Source organism: Myiozetetes cayanensis, unplaced genomic scaffold (assembly GCF_022539395.1).
Source record: "Myiozetetes cayanensis isolate MyiCay16 unplaced genomic scaffold, myiCay2020 scf7, whole genome shotgun sequence".
NCBI classification, from domain to species: Eukaryota; Metazoa; Chordata; class Aves; order Passeriformes; family Tyrannidae; genus Myiozetetes; species Myiozetetes cayanensis.
The window spans coordinates 9938614-9949503 of record NW_026087964.1 but is presented as its reverse complement, the minus strand read 5'-3'; the positions used below and the strand labels follow the sequence as shown (position 1 = coordinate 9949503).

The following is a 10890-nucleotide window of genomic DNA, read 5'->3' as shown; positions in this document are numbered from 1 at the left end:
TGGTCTTAAGCAAACAATTTGCACTGTTTTTCCATACACTCCCTTCACTTCCCAAAACCTTTCATAATCATGACTTTAAAAGCTGGGTCACAGGGGAATCAGGTACTGGAAAATACAAACCTTTTGTACTTGTGAAAGTATCATAATGTTACATCAAGTTCTTGTGTAATGCAGATCTTGTCTGACTTGCAGAAGACCTGAAGTTGCCTGAAGCTTGAGAATTTCACTTCATTAAGATTCATATAAATGTTGCCTTTGGCTTCACCCATTGTATTCTGCACCCTCTCAAGCTCAAACTTCAGTCCGAGTTTAGGAATTGAGCAGATAAAAAGAAAATCACTGTCAAAGCTCAGTACAGCTGCTGTTACGGTAAAGGAGATCAGATTATGCCATGTTTGCTTCAGAGCAGTTACTTCATAGCCTGAAATGGAAAACATAATCATGGAGCTAATAAATTACTTGTCTCGTAATCATGAGTTTCAGAGCTGCCAGAAAAGGATATTGACCAAAAAGATTTTGGCCTTAAAAGCTCTTCTTTTTTTCTCATCTTTTCTTTGGCAGAAGGGCCTTAGGGCACCAAGGATCTTTGCTAAACAACTGGAAGGCCTTTGGAACCATCCAGTAACAAGTCAAAGAGTAATAAAAGTATACTGTCTTCTTCTGCTACTGGCTAGTAAGTGACTCTTCTGGTAATTTGAATATTTGTCAGGAATACAACTTTTTGAGCTCCAGATCCAAATGATTACATTGGCACATGGGCAAAACAGAAATCCTAATTGTGTCAAGTGAAAAGAACTGTCTCTTTCAAAATAAAATGTGGCTTTTAAATATCTAGGACCAAGTCAGTTTTGATTTTTGCAGGGTCTAGAAGTGATGACCCTAAACAATGCTTTTGTCTGAAGTCCTAATGCAAGTCTTATACAGGCTACGAGCCACGTACTTCCACTTCATGTTTGCATTGGGAATTTTCTTTCTCACTGCTTTGATGTTACATCCTTTTGTATTTTTTTAAGTGCTTAGAAGAACCCTACTGTGACAAAACACTAAATAATAATCAAAGTCAGGAACATTAAATGATACTATCTAATATATTTCTGGTATGGAGTGCTGTCGAATGTGGACTGCGATATGGATGACCACCTTGAGTGCTCTGACTGTCCTGCATATATCATTTCATCCTTCTTAGTAACCTGGTTGTAGTGGAATCATCCGAGTTATCACATCAGAAAGTTTTCTTTTAAACAAGAAAGCTTTGTCGACCACCATTAATATTATCACCACTATTCAGCAGCTTAATTATGCAATTTGTGCTACTTGCTGTTCCCAAAAGTCCTTCCTTCTGAAGAGAGGATTAGATAAAACCTACATTTGCAAGAGAAGCCTGACATATTGCAAGTGCCTAGAAATCAGAAGACAAAAAGTATTTCAACATATTTGTAGCCATCTGTAAGTCACATTCATGATGCTTTATGATATACCCACATGATTTTTGAATGTGTGGTTTGTATCGAATGATACATTTATCACTCCTTTATTCCTCCATGAATTAAGCCGAGCAATTTATTTTCTCATGTAGATCCGCAGAGCCAATGCATCTGATGCATCATCCTTAGTCAGTGGGATTCAGAGCCTGTTTGCCCGCCGGGTGGCAGTGAAAGCCCGAGCTACAAAGGGGATGGGATGGGCTGCGATGGGCTGGTCCTGATGGCTGAGCTGCTCTGCCTTCCCACCGCACATCCGCGGCGATCAGGCTGTGGCTTTATCTGTAATAATGATAAACCTCATTCCGTTATGTTAGGAAGCGATGGTGTGTTAAATGGTTTGTTATCCGCATCTTTAACAAACTGTAAGTAACTAATTTCTTGCCCTTGGGCACACCTGCCGAAAAGAGCTGGAGATTGCATTGCAGTGACAGCCAGAACGTGTCTATGCTTCAGTCTCACGGATATTGTGATGTGTGACATAAATATCAGTAGTTTTATAATGTGTTTTATCTCTGTGTGCTCTGAGAACGCGTGCTCCTGCCTTATGCCTGAATACTTTACAGCTGTTTCTCTTGCTGCAGGTTGTTGCACAAGATAAGCCAACTCCCTGGTACTCATGCAGTGGTCCCTTGGGAAATGCTCTGACCCCATGGCAGAGCTCTGTGGAGTCTCAAGAGCTCTTAGCAGTTCCTGATACTTTTTAAAAAATATACCCTTATTCACTTTCACATTAAGTGAAAACGCTCAGTACACCAAGTAGTTCTAACACTACTCTATTTTGAACTGTTAGCCATCTTTTGCCATTCTTTAGTTGTATGATGCCCACCTGCCAACTCACCTGCCAAATTAGGAAGTTATTCCCACCAGCTCTCCCTGAAGAACAAATGTTTTGCCTTCTACCTCTGGCAAGGATCTGAAAGTATTGCACTGCTGCATGTATTCAGAATGAAAAGGCAGGGATGGCAGAAGCCAGTCAAAGCATCAACAGTGAGAAGTTGTCTGTGTTCAGAATTATTAAAGTATAAGTGTTTGGAAATTGCACGATTGAAATTGTTCTCCAGAACGTGAGGAGAATAGGTCAGAAATCAAGGGGAAAAAATCGTGAGAGTGTTTCCTTTAAGAGTAAGCAAACATTCGCTTTAAAAAATACAAAACCTAAACTCTAATAGTAAAGTGAAAAGCATAGATTTTGGTCCCTTCGTGTAGTTTCTAAAGATTTTCTGGTATGGAGTTGAGATGTTTGGCTTTGGGATTTTGGCTGAATAGCTTAGTAATAGATGAGGATCAAACAGTGCCACTGGTTTTAAACCTAATTGCACATCTGGCAGGAATAAAGGTATCTGTAAGGTGTTATGGGTCAAACAGTATGACTTTGTCAATACTATAGCTTTACAATCCAAGTACATTTCATTGTTTTACCGCTTGAGGTGAGGGCTGTTATCACTATAACTGGTATTGCCTTGTTGCCACACCCTGTGCCAGCAGATTGCCTAAACTGACACAGGATGTGCACCTCCCTCTTGCTCCAACAGGGATTGTACTGCTGTAACATTTTCAACTCTGTTCAGTAGTATTTTCCTAAGGGAATCTTAACTAAATGTCAATGTGTTTATTTACATGTTATTACTCTGGAAGCATATTGCTTTGTGAGTGCACAGCAGCTGATAACAACAAGTATTGCAGTTGTTTATTGTAAGTATTTTAAGTACTCAGCTCCACCAGAACTGTCAATTGCTTTATTAATGGGCAGTTTTATAATAGAGATCTGTTAAAATACTGTTCCGCAAAACCTTTCTAAAACAACTTGAATGAATTATTTTGTAGAAAACCATTACTTTCCAAATATTTTTAGTATTTTGATACTAGTAGTATTTCAGTAAACTGCGTTTTCTTTAATTTAAATAATTTATGTACACTGGATATTAAGAATATTCAGGCTCTTTATTTGTGAAAGTAATGAGGTGCCTCAAAAAGACACCCACTTGTACCTACCTATATACAGGTACCTACAGAAATATGTAAAAATGTCTCTAAATGCTGGCCTTCAGTTTCCAGCAGATCTGGTCATTGGTGTTCTTTAGAGTTTGTGTATGCAATGCATGTTGGGTTAGATACATTACTGAGGGAATGCACGGTCCACATGTGCTGTTTATATGTAGTCAATATAATTATTTATACCTCTTATAAGTGTAATTTTTTTCAAAAGAGAGGAAGAATAAACTTGATCAGGATGTGATGTCTTTATAGAAATGGAACTGCCATTGTGTGTCCTGTCCTGTAGACATGAGGACACTGGGTTTTTTTTAGAAAAAACAACCAAACTATGTCCCAAGGTCACATAGCTGTAGCCTAAGCAAAAATCATGTTTTGAACATGCTTAAAATCCTCCAGAAAAATGTCTTGCATAAGAAAATAATTTAAAAATCTTCCACACATTAAGATCATAACTTTTCTCCAAAAGCAAATATTAGAGACTTAGACTTACTGCAACTCAGTGTGATCCAGTTTAAGAAAAAATGTCAATATGGATTAAAAGTCCTCCCCCTGCAGAGGGGAGAAGGCAACCAGTCCCTGCTGCTGCTGCTTCCAGAATGTTTTCTAATATCCCTAGCTGCACAGTAGGACTAGGCTGGCAAGACAGACAGGGAAACTCTTGAATGGCTGATGTCTTCTTTTAGCAGAAGTGGTAGATTCTTCCCATCATTGCCGATTATTTACTCACATAGCACTCCTTGTTGACTTTCCAGTAGTCAACATCCATATACGATAACTGGAGACAAGAACAGACTATGGAAATGAAAAAAATTATCCACCTGCTCTCTGTGTATCCAGTGGGTTGTTTCTTTATGATCCTATGACTGTCTGCAAATTCTTCTTATGGTAAGAGCCAGTTGGATTGAGTTCAGCTGAGCAAAATGCAGTCAGGCACCTGGGAATCTATTAGAATATGCCACTTTGGACTTTTCTGTAGGAATTAAAACCTTGAGATTCTCACTAAACTATTACTACTACTATAAATTATTTTGGCCATGCAAACACTCTCAAAGAATTGTCCTTTTCTGTCTCTCAGGCCTCGGGCTTGATTTGTTTTTCTTTTGGAATTCAGTTTTGTCTGTTGGGGGAAATGGAACAGGGAATTGTTAGTTCATCTTTGTCCAGTGCTTTGAAGATATGAAGTAGTTTTGGAAGCTGCTTGGTACGGTTGCCCATATTCTCCTCAGGGAAACAAATCTAACATTTGCTCTCCACAGCCTGCCCTTAGTGGAGTATTCAAGGAGATCTCTTTCCCCTTTTGTTCCCACAGGGCAACTGGATGCCTTTATTGCCACCTCTGCTTGAAGACACCAATTCAAGAACCCAATTTATGAAGAGTCTTGAACGTGTTTGGCAGATTTCCTCAGCTGCTGTACTTTAATGTGCAGTGGGAACCCTCTCTTTCTGGAATTATTCCTCGCTTCTCATTTTTGTTTTTTGTTTTTCACTGTGTTTTCATTTTGACTAATTCTTTCTCAAATATGCACCATTTGATTGATTTAAAATTCATAAGTACTGGATTTAGGTTTCTTAGCATGTAGGGTGCTTAATGCCCTCAGCTGCAGTTTCCTAAAGTAACATAAGGAATTCAAATACAGCGGTGACGATGCTGCACATTTTACAGAATACAAATAGGGGGTTTTAGGTTCTTAGATCTCTTGCTGTGAAGTACCAGTAATCCTGTGCTAGTCAACATCTGTGCTGTCTGGATGTAGCTGGCCTTGTTTTTTATTTTTATTCAGCTAGCAGAGAAGCAATTATTCCTGTGGCAACCAGATCCTGCAGGGTTAATGCTATTTCTTTGAAGTTACTACTGCTATTGCTTGCTACATCTTTTTGTCGTCCTTTTTCAAAGTGTCTCCTGTTGCACGGATTGTCAGTTTAAAGGAATGCAAAATGGGTTACCAGGATAGGAAAAACTCTGCTGTTTTAAAGCCATGATAAAGCTCTCATCTTACAAATGAGTGTGATATACAGTGCACATAAGTTGCACTGCATATCACAGTTTTTACTTTTACAGTTCTTAATAACAGGCAAGTGTAAAACCGTTTCTATCCAGAATATAAAACTAATAATATTACATGTTAATAGCAATACCTTTTTAAGTCAAGAGTACCGTTCTCATATTAGTTAATTAGTTACACAGTGTCCCTTCATTCACTGAGTTACTTTATTTCACATGGGAATGGTTCAAAGCTGTGCCAGGGGAGGTTTAGGCTGGACATTAGGAAGCATTTCTTTGCCGAGAGGGTGGTCAAATACCGGAACAGCTCGATGTCCCAAGCCTGTTAGTGTTTAAGAGGCATTTGGACAATGCTCTTAGTAATGTGCTTTAACTTTTGCTCAGCCTTGAATAGGTCAGGCAGCTGGACTAGAAGATCATTTTAGGTCCATTCCAGCTGAAATAGTCTATTCTATTCCATACCATTCCATTCCATTCCATTCCCAAAATTGCCTTGCTCCACCCACCCTGAAAAATATGAATATAATAGTAAGGATAGTACCTTGGGTTTAGTAACATCTGTTTGCAGTTTTGTTTTTCAATGTACCATATTTAAAGCTTTCTAAAAAAAATAATTCAGTGGACAGCTGCTGCAGTTAAGGCACCTAATTCTAATAATTCATTACTTTCTAAAAGGTATAATTCATCCTTTCAGTAAAAGTAGCTGGCTCATTCATTACTTGCCTTGCTGAATCCCTCTTATTTTTCACTTGTTAGTGATCTGGAGTGAGAAGATGTTTTGTACATCCTCCTCTCTTTGTCTTTTGACATTCAGATATCTGTGTAAATAAGCATATTTAAGAGTCCCCAAAAACTTGCATAGTCAATAAATGAATGCCCTACAGATTTTGGCTTCTCTGTCATTTGGCTGTTTTGGAAAACTTCTCCCATAATGCTACATCCCTTTCCATTCTTTTCAGCATTTCTTCTCATAGTATCTTTAAATGCAGAAACTTTTTAAAGTGCTGACCTAAATTATCAAGAGTGATCTTTAATTTCCTATGCCTCAGAATTTAAGTGCTCAAATTAAGAGTGAATCTTGACTAGCTGGCTCTCTTCCCTTTGCTTTCTTGAAGCCTGTCAGTCTCCCTGCTACAGACTGAGATACCCCAAAATCACTTGGTGCTTTTGGCAACTTCAGGCAGTGGATACTGAAGTTAAAGTGACATTGTCTTAGAACTCCATCACAATTGCAGATTGAATGAAAGAAAGAGCACAGACACAAAAGATACAGAGCTTTGAATTTACATGCACATTAGAAAATGTCTGATCGCTTTTTTTTTTTCCCTCTGGCCAAGTTCTATTTGCAAACTGAAATACAGCAAGATCAATGCCATGTGCAAAAACTTAAATGGCAGCTTTTGAGAAATTGCCCCATTAACCTGATGAGTTTCTAATTACAGTAAGACATAAGAGCTTTTTTTCCTCATGCTATGTAGGATTTTGTCCTAACAGGTTTTTTTTTAAAGCTACCCTGCTGTTAAAATAATTTAACTGCAGTGTTTAAGTATAATTTGTCCTATATTTCTTTTTCTTTCTCTGAGGAGTTACATAACTTTATAATTTCTAATGAGGTTTCCTAAATATAAATTGTGATGTTATATTATGCACCTGCTTTGGCTCCCAACCAATTAATTTGAAGTGGTTCAAGGCCAAAGAGAAGTCTAGGATTACATTCTAGCATTCCTGGTGACAGGCTTGTTTATGCACTTTTTTTTTTTTAAATAAATGGTTTAGTTGTTAAGTCCAGCTTCTGTTGAAATTGATCTTATCCTTTAATTTCATGTAATACTCTAAATTAATAGAGGATTGTTTAGGATAGCTACATGACCTTGTGTTACTTAGATGCTGTTTAAAATCCATTTGTATAATAGCCAAAACATTACTGTGCTTTCCTAAATCAGGTAACTTTAGCCATTTAAATGACTGTTTAAATCATAAGCAGGATTAACCTGGGAAGAGATCAGTAAAAGATCAACCTCACTTTACCCCTAAAGCTGTGCTTCCTTGCCTTTAAGTATATCCCATCACTGCTGTCTCCCCAAATCCCCCTGCCAGACAGAGCTCTGCCTCCTCATCGTCAGGACTGTCATTTTTCTGCCCCAACTTAGCAAAGTGGTGGGCCTGATATCTGGGAATAACAGGAGTCCTGGAGAACAATTTTCTGTCTGTACTGATTCCCCTCTCCCTTTCTCCCCTGGACTCAGAGCACTGATCTCCCTGCTGTATTTTGGCACCTTCTCTTCACCAAGAGATGAACCTGCAGGCCCACAGATGGTGTGAGGAGGTACAGGACATAATCTGCCTTGCAGCACAATTTATCCCTTCTGCTGCACCTGCAAGCTCAGAGCACTGATTCTCAGAGCAATCCTTCTGGCTTTTACTGCCCTGTATTTTATGGGGATGTATCACTGAGGTTTGCGTCACCATTTGAGAAATGCTGCTCTTGAGAATCCGAGTGCTCAGAACTTCCTCTGTCTCAGCATTATTCCAATGTGTGGACTACCTTCTTCCTGAAAAATGTTATATACATGTCTATGTCTGAATTCAGGATGATGAACATAAGGATGCCAGACTTGAAAAAATGTTCGATGTTTTAAAGAATTTCACAGCTTTCCAGTGATCATTTCTCAGTTTTCCCCAAGGAATAATTCAATCTCCTCCTTCTCAGTAACTTTGGAAATAGCAAATGTGCATTCTTCAGTATCAATACCTTTATTTCCATTTGACAATTCTACAAATGTGACAGTAACTGAAAATCATATCCATTTCAGATTGCTGTTTTCTGTCACTGAGGTATCACTTTTGTTCATGCACAGGTTCACCATTCATTTATCTACTATCCATTTCAGTATGAATGTCACAATTCTACAGCTATTTACATATAAGCCTGTCACATATACAAGTCAGAGAAGAAAATCCTAAAGAAAAAGTTAAATTTTAGCTCCATTTTTGTCCCAGTCTGAATTTACTGGGCAGGGACAGGGACTAAAGGTGTTCTATAAACCTTAGCACTTCCTGGTGAGGTGCACTTGCTTGTATCACGTGCTAGTAGCTATGCAGCTGGCTCTACCTATATGGCTTCACCATGCACTTGCATCTCCTTTGGTACATCACCTAATCCATGTTTCCCTATCGCTGACTAAGAGTTTAATATAATTTCTGAAGATTATTGGTTTCTTAAAACAGACTGGTGAGAATGCTCTTCTTCCTCTGGTATTTGTAAATAATCTCAGATACCGAAGGAACTCATTGCTTTAGGGTGAATAAAGAGCAGGGATACTTGATGAACAACAACAGGTAGTGCTGCCTTACTTCAGCAGAGTTTGTCCCTTTTCATGAATGCTTATGTTGCACAAGCAATTGCAGCATTGCACTGCATCAGCACTGTTCCTGATCCTGATTTGGAAACATCAACTGTTAACTTGACAAAGCGTGACACATGGTATGTTGAAGTGTTTTCAGCTGCACTAACACAACAAATTGTAATGGTTCCAGAAGAGCCATCTCAGTTGATTGTGCCGATAAACCACAGCCCACAAAGAAAAAGACATGTGGCCAGCCTGAATAAAGCATCATCAAATCACAAATAATAGATTAATTGTCACAATTTTTGTCCTCATTTTTAGAAAAAGAATTTTGCAGGAAAAATAATCCTGTAATTCCCATGGCTTCTGTTTGTGATGAATCAGAAGTCTAGCCCTATGGCACTTAGCAGTTCACAACATTTCCTGATTTCCATATGTAGGGAGTGTGTGACTTTGTTCTTCATAGTTCCGCTACAAAATGAGGGCTTGGCAGGTGTTCTCAGTTTAGGTCAAAATGTAAGCTGTCCAGTGCAATTGGACTTTCTCCAGCTTTCATGAGACACAGGCCTATTGTTATTTAAGAAAGACTTCTGTATCATTTCCTGGACTAAGTGCCAGCAAACACAAGCTTCATATTACCTTCTTTTTTTTTTTTTTTTCCTCCACTAGTTAGTTCATTGGGAAGAACTACATCTGCTTGATGGTAGTTAGTGGTGGTAGATGGTAGATGAATTTTCTGCTTTCATAGTTAGGCTGATAGTACACACAGTGAATTCTAACCTCACTGAGACCATTAAGATTTCAGAGTAAGTAAATCAGGGTACAACCTGACTTAATGAGACTAGCCACTAGGTCATCAGTTCTGTGCGTGTGCTGCTTTTTCTGTTGCCCACATACCAGTCAAAGCCCACAAGGAGCTATTGTGTTTCCTCAGAGATCACTAACATTAGATAAAGATTGCTGGCCATGACACTTCAGTGGCTCAGCAAGGATGTGTGTTACTTGTTAAGCACCTGGAACTTGAGTTACTCTGTGGAAGACAGATAACAGTCCCCCAAATTTAAAATCCCCTGAATAACCATAGCAAAATGACCTACAGCAGGAGCCCTGGAGGAAAGAGGTGTGCTAGTTTTGAAGACTCATTTCTTTTCACATATTCTCTGTGTTAATATATACCTTTTTGTAACGTTAAGGCAGCATTTTCTGACTAGGAAGTATGAGGGGTTTCTTACTAAGCTACCTCATTTCTTTTCTCTGAAACCATCAGTAGCAAATTATATTTGGTTATTTAATATCAGAAATTAAATCCTCTTCACTGCTCAATTTCACATACCTGGCAAATAAAGACATTTATTAGTCAGAGATATTCGTGTGTATGTATATGCACATGCAAACACATAGCTCTTTTTCTTTTACATCATAGTACGTGGGGTGAAATGCACTTAAAATGAAAAAGAGTAAGCCAAGTATTTGTAGTTATACTGAGTGGCAGCAAGTGAAGTATCCAGTTGCTTAACCAAAGGATATTTCTGTAAAACTAGAAAACCGGGTAAGATTAGTTAGCATGAGTTCCTAAAAGGAAACTTATGCTAAAGGAAGATATCATTAAAGAAATGCACAGTGCCAAAGGGAAGAATAACTTACTCTGTAGACTATCCAAATTTCTCATTTTCCCTGCAAGAGACACTGAAACTGAGGACCACAGAAATATGCTCACATAAATGAAAAAAATGCCTCACCAATCAGCTGGGGAATTTACATCCACTCAATCTGATACTGATACTTCCTCTGGCACACACTTAATACACAACTGCCCAAAGCTTTTGACCATCTTCAGCCAACAGAAGGGCTCAAATATAAAATCACAGAAGCTAGAGATGAAAGGACCTACTCACTTAATTTGTTAAACCATTCACTGTGTTATTTTGGCTCCCTGTAGTATACTGTCAAATACACTTCTGATCATCAGTTGGACTTTTGATGTTATTTGGATTCTAAATTACTTTGGCTTCACATACAAATGAATGGATTACACTCATCCATCCGTGGGTTATTCATCTGT

At 38.4% G+C, this 10890-nt stretch overlaps 1 long non-coding RNA gene across 2 annotated transcripts; it reads left to right on the top strand.

The window, feature by feature from the left end:
* The first annotated feature begins 2810 nt into the window (after positions 1–2810).
* On the top strand, positions 2811–7264 carry LOC126652059 (uncharacterized). Of its 2 annotated transcripts, XR_007631862.1 has the most exons (3): positions 2811–3176; positions 4232–4364; positions 4789–7264. It is a non-coding gene; the product is annotated as an uncharacterized LOC126652059 (long non-coding RNA). The 2 variants fall into 2 exon arrangements; XR_007631861.1 differs by having other exon boundaries at positions 2811–4364.
* Positions 7265–10890: the final 3626 nt, after the last annotated feature.